This window comes from Schistocerca americana, chromosome X (assembly GCF_021461395.2).
Source record: "Schistocerca americana isolate TAMUIC-IGC-003095 chromosome X, iqSchAmer2.1, whole genome shotgun sequence".
Classification (NCBI taxonomy): domain Eukaryota; kingdom Metazoa; phylum Arthropoda; class Insecta; order Orthoptera; family Acrididae; genus Schistocerca; species Schistocerca americana.
Window position 1 is genome coordinate 426,652,964 of NC_060130.1, and position 9,302 is coordinate 426,662,265.

The following is a 9,302-nucleotide window of genomic DNA, read 5'->3' on the forward strand; positions in this document are numbered from 1 at the left end:
CAGGGAAGGCATCGTTTAAATGTTGACAAACCTGCACTGGCAGACATTTAAAGACTGACACTAATGATCCCACTAAAAATCTGGAGCTACTCATCAGCTCCCTACATATCCTTCCGGTAAGAATCGAGAAGACAAGGTTAGACCAGTTACAACACGCAAAGAGGCACTGAAGCACTCATCATTCCCGTGCTCCATACGTTATTTGAACAACTAGAAACCCTAAAAATGTATAAATTATTTACACACTCACTCGTGGAGCACATGTGTTCCGAAGCAATAGTTGATAAAAGGAAAAATGAAACTTGAATTCCGTCTTTTGGAGTTGTTTCATAGAACAATAAACATTAGCGCTGTCCCTGCTCTTAACAGTCAAAATATTTAATCGCTCGACAACGAAAAGAAAGGAAGAACGAATAGGGTTTAACGTCCCATCGACATCGACGTCGTCAGAGACGGGGAGGAAAATTGTCCCCGTCCTTTCAAGGGAACCATCCGGGCTTTCGCCCGAAGCGGTATAGGAGTGTCATGGAAAATCTTAGATCTAAATGGCCGAACGCGGAGATGAACCGTCATCCTCCTGCATACGAGTCCATCGTGCTGATCACTGCGCCACCTCGCCGCTGGGTCACTCGACAATGTCAATGCTACTACTTTTATTCGATGCCCATGGAATTCTACATTGTACTCAATAGAGCCATATGCTAACTCTAGCAGCAAGTTTTCGAACGGCACCGGACTAGAAAAGTATGCATTATCATGCTCAGAAGTATCCGAACGACCTGTATTGCGTCCCACCTGATTTACTTGCAGCCAACCGAACGTAACCGTCTTGGAGGTCTTCTAATCACTTTCCAGTACAGTCGTTTGACTATATACAATGATTACCTCAAATATCCACTAGAGAACGCTGCTCTGCATGGCAATAACTCCAGATGTAAACGAATACCACGATACTACTTAATATCAGGATACACCTTGTTAGAGACGAAACAGTCCTTAATGCTTGTAAACTCAAATTTATTACTATGAGAGACATTTCTAAAATGTTACCACTCTCTTTAGCATATGAGACAACCAATTCCCGTAACTCAACCACATAAATCATTCCGTAATCCTTTCCCGAAACTAAATTTTTTGCGAATAAGAGATTTCTTCAAGAACATCTAGACTCCCATAGCTCGATCATAATTCAAAGTATTCCTATTCTAGAAAGGGTTTTCCAACCACCTACCAACCGTAGTTTGCATAAGGCGGTTAATGACCTACGAAGTTAGAAAAACAACGATAACCAGCATCAAGATCTCTATGCAGACTTCGCCATTAACAACTTATCACTAGTAATTTCTCTTTACTCAAGATGGCACGTGGATCTACGAGCAGTTCGAAAGTCACCTATCGCCCTTGTTGTGTAACTCTAAGTGACACTAAAAATGTAGCTATGTAAACGCTTCAGTTTTAAAAGACGTAACAAGCTGTTTTGTTCTGGATATGGAGTCAAACCCAGTGTCTATAGACAATGCAACATAAGCGAAGCTTTCGTGCCTTGCCTACATTCGAACACAGGATTGATTTTCATTGTTGAGTAAAACAGACGTCTTATACCTAATTTGTAGACAGTATCAGTTAGCAAATCTGAAGCTGAAACTACGTGGCGAAAATCTTTGTACTGGACCGGGACTCGTATCCGGCAACTATTTCCCCTGTTAACAAACAACGTAAGATGTTAAATATGGTTTCACTCACAAGTAACAAACTTTAGATGAAGTGACCTAATGAAATGATGATTAAATCAAGACCCTACGCTGTCGACAGGCATTGATATAGAGCAAAGTGGACAGTTGAAAATGTGTGCCCCGATCGGGACTCGAACCCGGGATCTCCTGCTTAGATGGCAGACGCTCTATCCATCTGAGCCACCGAAGGCACACAGAGGATAGTGCGACTGCAGGGATTTATCGCTTATACGCTCCCCGTGAGACCGACATTTCCAATTAATGTCCACTACATTCGTAGTGCCCCTGCCCGTTACACTCATTACTCGCGGCAGACAATCTTACCGAATCCCGTAAGAGTTCGGGCAATACGGGTGCATCCGCACAGAAGAAGAAGGTCAATGGTCGGTTAGCCTTAACTACATGAAGATGGTATCTGTTCTTTCGGACATGTCACGTGACGTCCGTCACGACCAAACACAACGAACAAAATGCAAAAAAAAAAAAAAAAAAAAAAAAAAAAAAAAAAAAAAAAAAAAAGAAAAAAAAAAGAAAAAAAGGATGGATATAGCGTCTGCCATGTAAGCAGAAGATCCAGGATTCGAGTCCCGGTCGGAGCACACATTTTCAACTGTCCCCGATATGTATATCAATGCCTGTCGACAGCGTAGGGTCCTGATTCAATTATTATTTCATTCTAGAGCGCTGCATGGTTACCGATGGTATCTGTTCTTTCTGACATGTCCAAAAGAACAGATACCATCTTCATAAAGTGACCTAATGTTTTATTTTGGACGGATATTCGAAACCAGCCCCTAATCGGATTGTTAACTAAGCACAATCATATGTTAGGTATCGAATATTTTCAGCAGTAGGGATATATCTGAACCTGAAATGAAGAGATGAATGAATAACTTTTGCCTTCTTGGGGTTCTAAACCGGCCTCTATCGTCGTTGCTTTGTAGCGAAACTCGATGTTAAATATGGGTTTCTTTCGCCAGTAGCGAGATGTGTGCATGTTTGAACTAGAAAAAACATGACTAAGAGTTCAATGTTGACTGGGAATCGAACCCCGCACGTATTGCCGTTGAGTAGACACAAAGAGACCTTGGCAATGGAATTCTTTTTCGCCAGCAGAAAGAACTGGCATGTATGAACTTGAACTGATATCACGAGAAGTTCTGTGTCTTATTAGGAGCTGAAACCGTCCCATATCATTACTATTGGCAAAGAATGAAGAGATGTTAAAATTCAAAATCGTGTTCCATAGCAGTTTGGTGTGCCCATGTTACAGCTTGAAAGGACATGATGAAAATCTTTGTGCTGGTACAGGATTAGTACTCAAACGCACGCCTTACGTGGAGACATTAAGGTGTTTGGAATATTGAGCAGCCAAAGAATTTATGGAACTCTATCGTCACGGAGGGATCAAATCCTGCGAAAGGGAAGATTCGAGTTCGAATTCCTGTCCCGAACCAATACACTCAGCATCTCACGTTCAAATAAACGAGAGAATAATTGAGCAGTGATATTACATGGCGTTTGGTTCATTAAATAAACTAATGTTAAAAGTGCAAGAAAGGTTAGTGGTGGCAGAATTTCTACATGCTTACACTTACGTCTCTGTCGTGGCCCAACCTAACCTCCAGTCGGCAGCGACGGGATATCATGTTAATGTCAATTTTGAACAACGATGCAATCTTACGTTGTTGACGTGGTGTTACCAGAAGTGAATAGGATATGTTTCCGTCTATTATAAACCATCAGCTAAGTGGGAATCGGACACAGACCCTATACAAACGTACCATCAGTCCGCCAACCTACCATGTGATCTGGTAACGACCTTGTTGTAAAACAGATGCGCCACAGTGGATGAAAATTCTGAGTCCCTGACTCTCAGGAGTGGACTTGAGTTTGTAGTAAATGAAATAAAATCACATAACGGCTATCTACATAAAAGCCGACATTATAAGATGCAAAAGTTTTTACAGAAATTGTTACCTTCCGCTTTAGTTAGTCTGCTACACTATCCGTTCGTAGTAAACGTCACACAGTGTGAACCCGATTTTTGCGTAATTTAGTAAACCACATCTCATCTGTTTGTTAACAGTATCTGTTGGACGGTCAGAAATATCTTACTTAAGTTTATAACCTGCCAGTAAGATCAAAACCTTAGCAAAGAGCTCTTGGCTGCCTGATCGGAACAATTTCTACTCCACTGGGCAATGTCTAGACGGCGACAGGTCATGTGATCGTGATGCCACAAACTTTGAGCCTATGACCTACAGCGGATGTTTCTGCACTGACACTGGCAAGCATAAGATTATTTAATATTGTAGGGTGGTTTTCTGCGTGAAATATTTTCGACAAACTGAGTGTACACTAAGCAGCAAAAACAACGTTGTAACTAGTGCTCACGCAGCATATGACGTGAGGAATACTAAGTATGTAATCTATAACTGTGGGCAAAAGTTATCCGGAAAAAGGAGGTTGGTGCACTAGTTCAAGGGGATTTTGTTTCGCGTGTTGATGTGCAGGTTGATATGAGCGTATTTATCAATCGTAATTTTTTTTTCGAGGTTGCAGTGTTTTTCTTGAGTTACCGTCTCGAACGTTACATATTTGAAGATTGTGAGTAGCACTCTTTACGGTTCAGAAAACGGAGCGTTAAACGGAAAAAGCTTAACTTTGGTGATATTTTGTTCTCTTTGGATTTGATAGTGGTGCAAAAACAGTGCCTTATGTAGGGTGAGTGCTATCGAAGAAATCACATCATGGTCCTAGTTCTGTCACTTAAGAGATAAAATGCTGACCTCCTGCACGGCTTGAACCTATAACAAACGCAGCCACCGTTTTACAGCACAATGATGTTTCCGCAGACCTAGTGACCAACTGCAGCAGTCCGTCCTTCCTCTTTATCGTAGTGAAAAAGACAGATAATTCGCAATGAAAAAGATGAAAGTAGTTATATTTTCTGTGTGAAATGACCCTAATGGAATATAAACATGAATTGGATAGTTATATGAAAAATCGTAAGTGAAATTCGTTCACATTATTTAACTGAAATACCAAGAAAGTATCAGATGAATTTAGCAGGATAATTCTGTGTCATCCAAGGAAGCAACTAGACTATCACAGGGTCGCCAGACATATTATACACTACTGGCCATTAAAATTGCTACACCAAGAAGAAATTCAAATGATAAACGGGTATTCATTGGGCAAAGATATTATACTAGAATTGACATGTGATTACATTTTCACGCAATTTGTGCGCATAGATCGTGAGAAATCAGTACCCAGAACAACCACCTCTGGCCGTAAATAACGGCATTGACACGCCTGGGCATTGAGTCAAACAGAGCTTGAATGGCGTGTACAGGTACAGCTGCCCATGCAGCCTCAACACGATACCACAGTTCATCAAGAGTAGTGACTGGCGTATTGTGACGAGCCAGTTGCTCGCCCACCATTGACCAGACGCTTGCAATTGGTGAGAGATCTGGAGAATGTGCTGGCCAGGGCAGCAGTCGAACATTTTCTGTATCCAGAAAGGCCCGTACAGGACCGGCAACATGCGGTCGTGCATTATCCTGGTGAAATGTAGGGTTTTGCAGGGATCGAATGAAGGGTAGAGCTACGGGTCGTAACACATCTGAAATGTAACGTCCACAGTTCAAAGCGCCGTCAATGCGAACAAGAGGTGACCGAGACGTGTAACCAATGGCACCCCATAACATCACGCCGGCTGATACGCCAGTATGGCGATGACGAATACACGCTTCCAATGTGCGTTCACCGCGATGTCGCCAAACATCATGATGCTGTAAACAGAACCTCGATTTTAATGGCCAGTAGTGTACAATGTTCCCAAGTCCCAATCATTTTCGCAGCAGGAAGGAATACGTTTCCACAGCCATGTGTTTCTTCAGCGGCCCTGCAATCCAGGAGGGAAGGTCGCCCTTTAAAAGAAGCGGACACAGCTACCATATACCTCAGATACAAAAGGTGTAAGCAGATGTGTATAATTCAAGCGGAACAGAGTAAATTAACATCAGGGAAAGATTAATTTCACGGCCCTCCCCATCATAGCTATCATTATTTTATTTTTGTTTTAGTCTCTAGATTATCAGGATATTCACATGAGAATTATCGAGGATTAATTGTTAGAATAGACTGCTACGACAAGTGTAAATGAGAAAATAACTAATCATTCTAATGGAAGGCTCAATGACAGCAAGTCGTTAAATGAAAAAACATTTCAAAAGTTAGCCTGGAGTGGCGTTTACACACAACGACCCACAGCAGATCTCGGGATTCGAATCCGATGATGTAGATGGGAAGATAGTGCTGGAATGTGGCGTGACTATCCAGTTTGCTGATTCCTTAGGTCAACTAACCAGTATTCTTTAACAGCGCTAACTGTCAACCAGATTCTAACTCAAATTTAATTGAACGTATTACTCAACAAACTGTGAAGCACCTTTGTATCTCACACACAGCACAGTCCCATCATCGCCTAGTTAATTGCAGCAATGTGCTGTTTTGTACACCTGTCTATACACAATTTAATTTCTTCGTAGCAAACAGTCACCTCATTTTGGAAGTGATAAACAAGAGCAACAGACTATCACACCATCATACACCTCATACACCACCACTGTTCCGCCTATCCCCAACCTCTATAGTGGGTTTCTCATCAATAATGATCTTACACCCAGAAAAATAACTTAAGATCCTGTTGTCTTTCCGCATTTGAAATAAATTTAGCAATTCCGTATGGATCTCAAATGTTTGTCTTATGAAACTGATATGCTACCGAAAACAATAAACACGTCCTGTGTCCCTGTGTGCGTTAGGACCTCTATTCTCCCCTCGACGAGGAGATTCAGCGAACTCAAATCTACCTCTGAATTTGTTAATAATCTGCGCATTTTCGCCAATCAGCGCCTAACAAAGTTTTATTGGCATCCATGAGCCTTCACTCCTAAAAGCACCATACTTCAAAACTCAATTACCTCTGTCACTGCGAATATTAGAGCAGTTCACCTGACATTACAGGAAACCCTCACATAAACTAGATAACGGGTGCCAAAATTGCTATCGTATAATTAATGGTTGTACACAAATGGATGCACCCAGCTCGCGTACCCTCGGCTTCTAGCTGAATAACTTCACTGAAGATCTCGCATCTCGTTCCGTTGTTAAGAGAAATCAGTTTTCATCTACGAGTTATGAACGGACCAGGAAGAATTTCTTCTCCACAAACTCGTTTCTGTAGGATTGCAGATGAACTTTTACAAAGTAACTCGGTACTTCCAAAGAAATCCACTATTGTTACTCACCAAATAATCTGCATAATTGTCTCCAAGCGACTGTTTTCAGTATCATATATTACACGGGTAATTATTAGTCGGTAACTCTGGGGTTTTTACCCAAAAGCAGCAAATAATTATTTCAACCTTTTCATACTTCGTTACAAATGCATCAGAATCACACTGCCATGAAACATTTTCTGTCAATTTCAGTTAATTCAATGGAGGCAACAGATGAAACAACAGAAAACAATTCTAGGCTAATCAGGACCTCGCATTCGTGGCTTTCTGGTAATTTTAGCGCATTTACTCATTATACGTATAGTTGGTTACCATGGTCCGACGTGAAATGTTTTGTTGTCACAAAATGGTTGTAGATTTGTACCAAAGGTACCGGCCCCTGTGATCAAACGTTTCTGACTGGGTGTTGCCCTTTTACTCTAAAAATTAAATAAATAACAAAGGTATAATTAAACAAGGGACTGAACAAGTAGATGTATAGAGTAATATGATGACAACCACAGCGTGATATGAATACTGGAATTGCAGCGAATAGTGTCGAATAATAAAGAGTGGGACAGTGTTGGCTGAGAAACTCCAGTCATTGGGTCGCGAGAGAAGCCACGGCTTCTGGAAAGTTCGAAGGCTGATGGATGGATACAAAATGTGTCCTAAGCGAAAATACTGCTGAGTTTGCAGCAGTAGACACCCCTTCTTTCTGGTTTGGTGGACGAGTTCAGAACGACATTAAATGTAGAGGCAGAGTAGGACCTGATAATGTTACAGGTTATAATAAACTGCCGGAAAAAATTAGTACACCTGGAAATAAGATATCGATTTTCATCTAACGACGGCATATGCCGCCTGGGGGATAGTAGACGTACTGAGAATGGAATCATCGTCGTCCGTCAACAGATAGCGTAGTCGCATAGCTACTAGAGCACCATCTGTGTCTACTCTTTAATAGAGAATGCTCACAGCCAGAAAGCTCAGTGTGGTGCAGACGAGTGGAGCAAGCAGGCCACCGTACCACAGAAACGCACTTGTGCTTCCTACAGCCAAATGAGAAATTTTGAAAAGGATCAAATTGTGGCCTTCTGAGTGGCGGGATGGTCGTTCGCAGAATGGCTACATAATTTGGGCGTGCTGCGTCAGTTGTGCACCAGTGGTCACGTGAACATTCTCATACTCGTAGACGAGGTTCTGGACGTCCGCGCCGTCAGGATCGTCGTACTGTAATGGCTGCAGTGGCAGATCGTACAGATAACACAACACACATGAGAGGGCTTGTCGGCCCAGACATGTCAATACGAACGGTTATTAGCAGCAGGACCACGGGCAGGCACACCTCTAGCCCGTCTTCCACTCATGCCACAGCATCAACGTGCACGACTCGACTGGTGCCGTCAGAGAGTCGCTTGGAAGATGGAATGGCGCGGCGTGGTCTTTAACGATGTAAGCAGATACTGCGTGCACGCAAGTGACGGTCGTTTGCGCGTATGGCGCTGTGTGAGAGCGCTGTCTCGTAGATTGCATTAGTACAAGACTCACAGGCCCCGCACCACGGTCTGGGGTTCACCTTTGGTGTTTCTGGGGGGGGGGGGGGGACGCTAACCAGCGCTCGGTACGTGCAGAATATTGTTAAACCCGTTCTTGCAACAGGAAGATGATGTGTGTGTTGCTGGCCGGGTTGAACGAGCGGTTCTAGGCGCTACAATCTGGAACCGCGCGACCGCAACGGTCGCAGGTTCGAATCCTGCCTCGGGCATGGATGTTTGTGATGTCCTTAGGTTAGTTAGGTTTAAGTAGTTCCAAGTTCTAGGGGACTGATGACCTCAGAAGTTAAGTCCAATAGTGCTCAGAGCCATTTGAACCATTTTTGATGTGTGTGTTCCAACAGGATAATGCTCGTCCACATATTGCCGATGTAACTCAACGTGCGCTGCAAGACATGCAGTAACTTCCCTGGCCAGCAAGAGCTTCGGACTTGCCTCCAATCGAGCTGTGTGGGATATGATGGGATGGGAAGTGAGTCGTGCGACTCGTCAACCAACATCTCTCACAGAACTACGTGAACATGTCGAGCAGGTGTGGAATAACGTATCCGAGGACAGTATTCGCCATCTGTACGATCGACTGGGATGCCAGAGTCAGCACATGTATTGCCGCCAATGGAGGCTACACCACGTGCTAGTGGGGGTGTTTCAGCAAGGGTCGATACATGGTACCTCAGAACAGCTTGTGCTATTGATCTGAAAATATAATAATTTCATGT

General features: G+C 42.9%; 1 non-coding gene across 1 annotated transcript; it reads right to left on the reverse strand.

Annotated features, from left to right (window-relative positions):
* Nucleotides 1–1,849: 1,849 nt before the first annotated feature.
* On the reverse strand, nucleotides 1,850–1,924 carry Trnar-ucu. The gene has a single exon. It is a non-coding gene; the product is annotated as a tRNA-Arg (tRNA).
* Nucleotides 1,925–9,302: the final 7,378 nt, after the last annotated feature.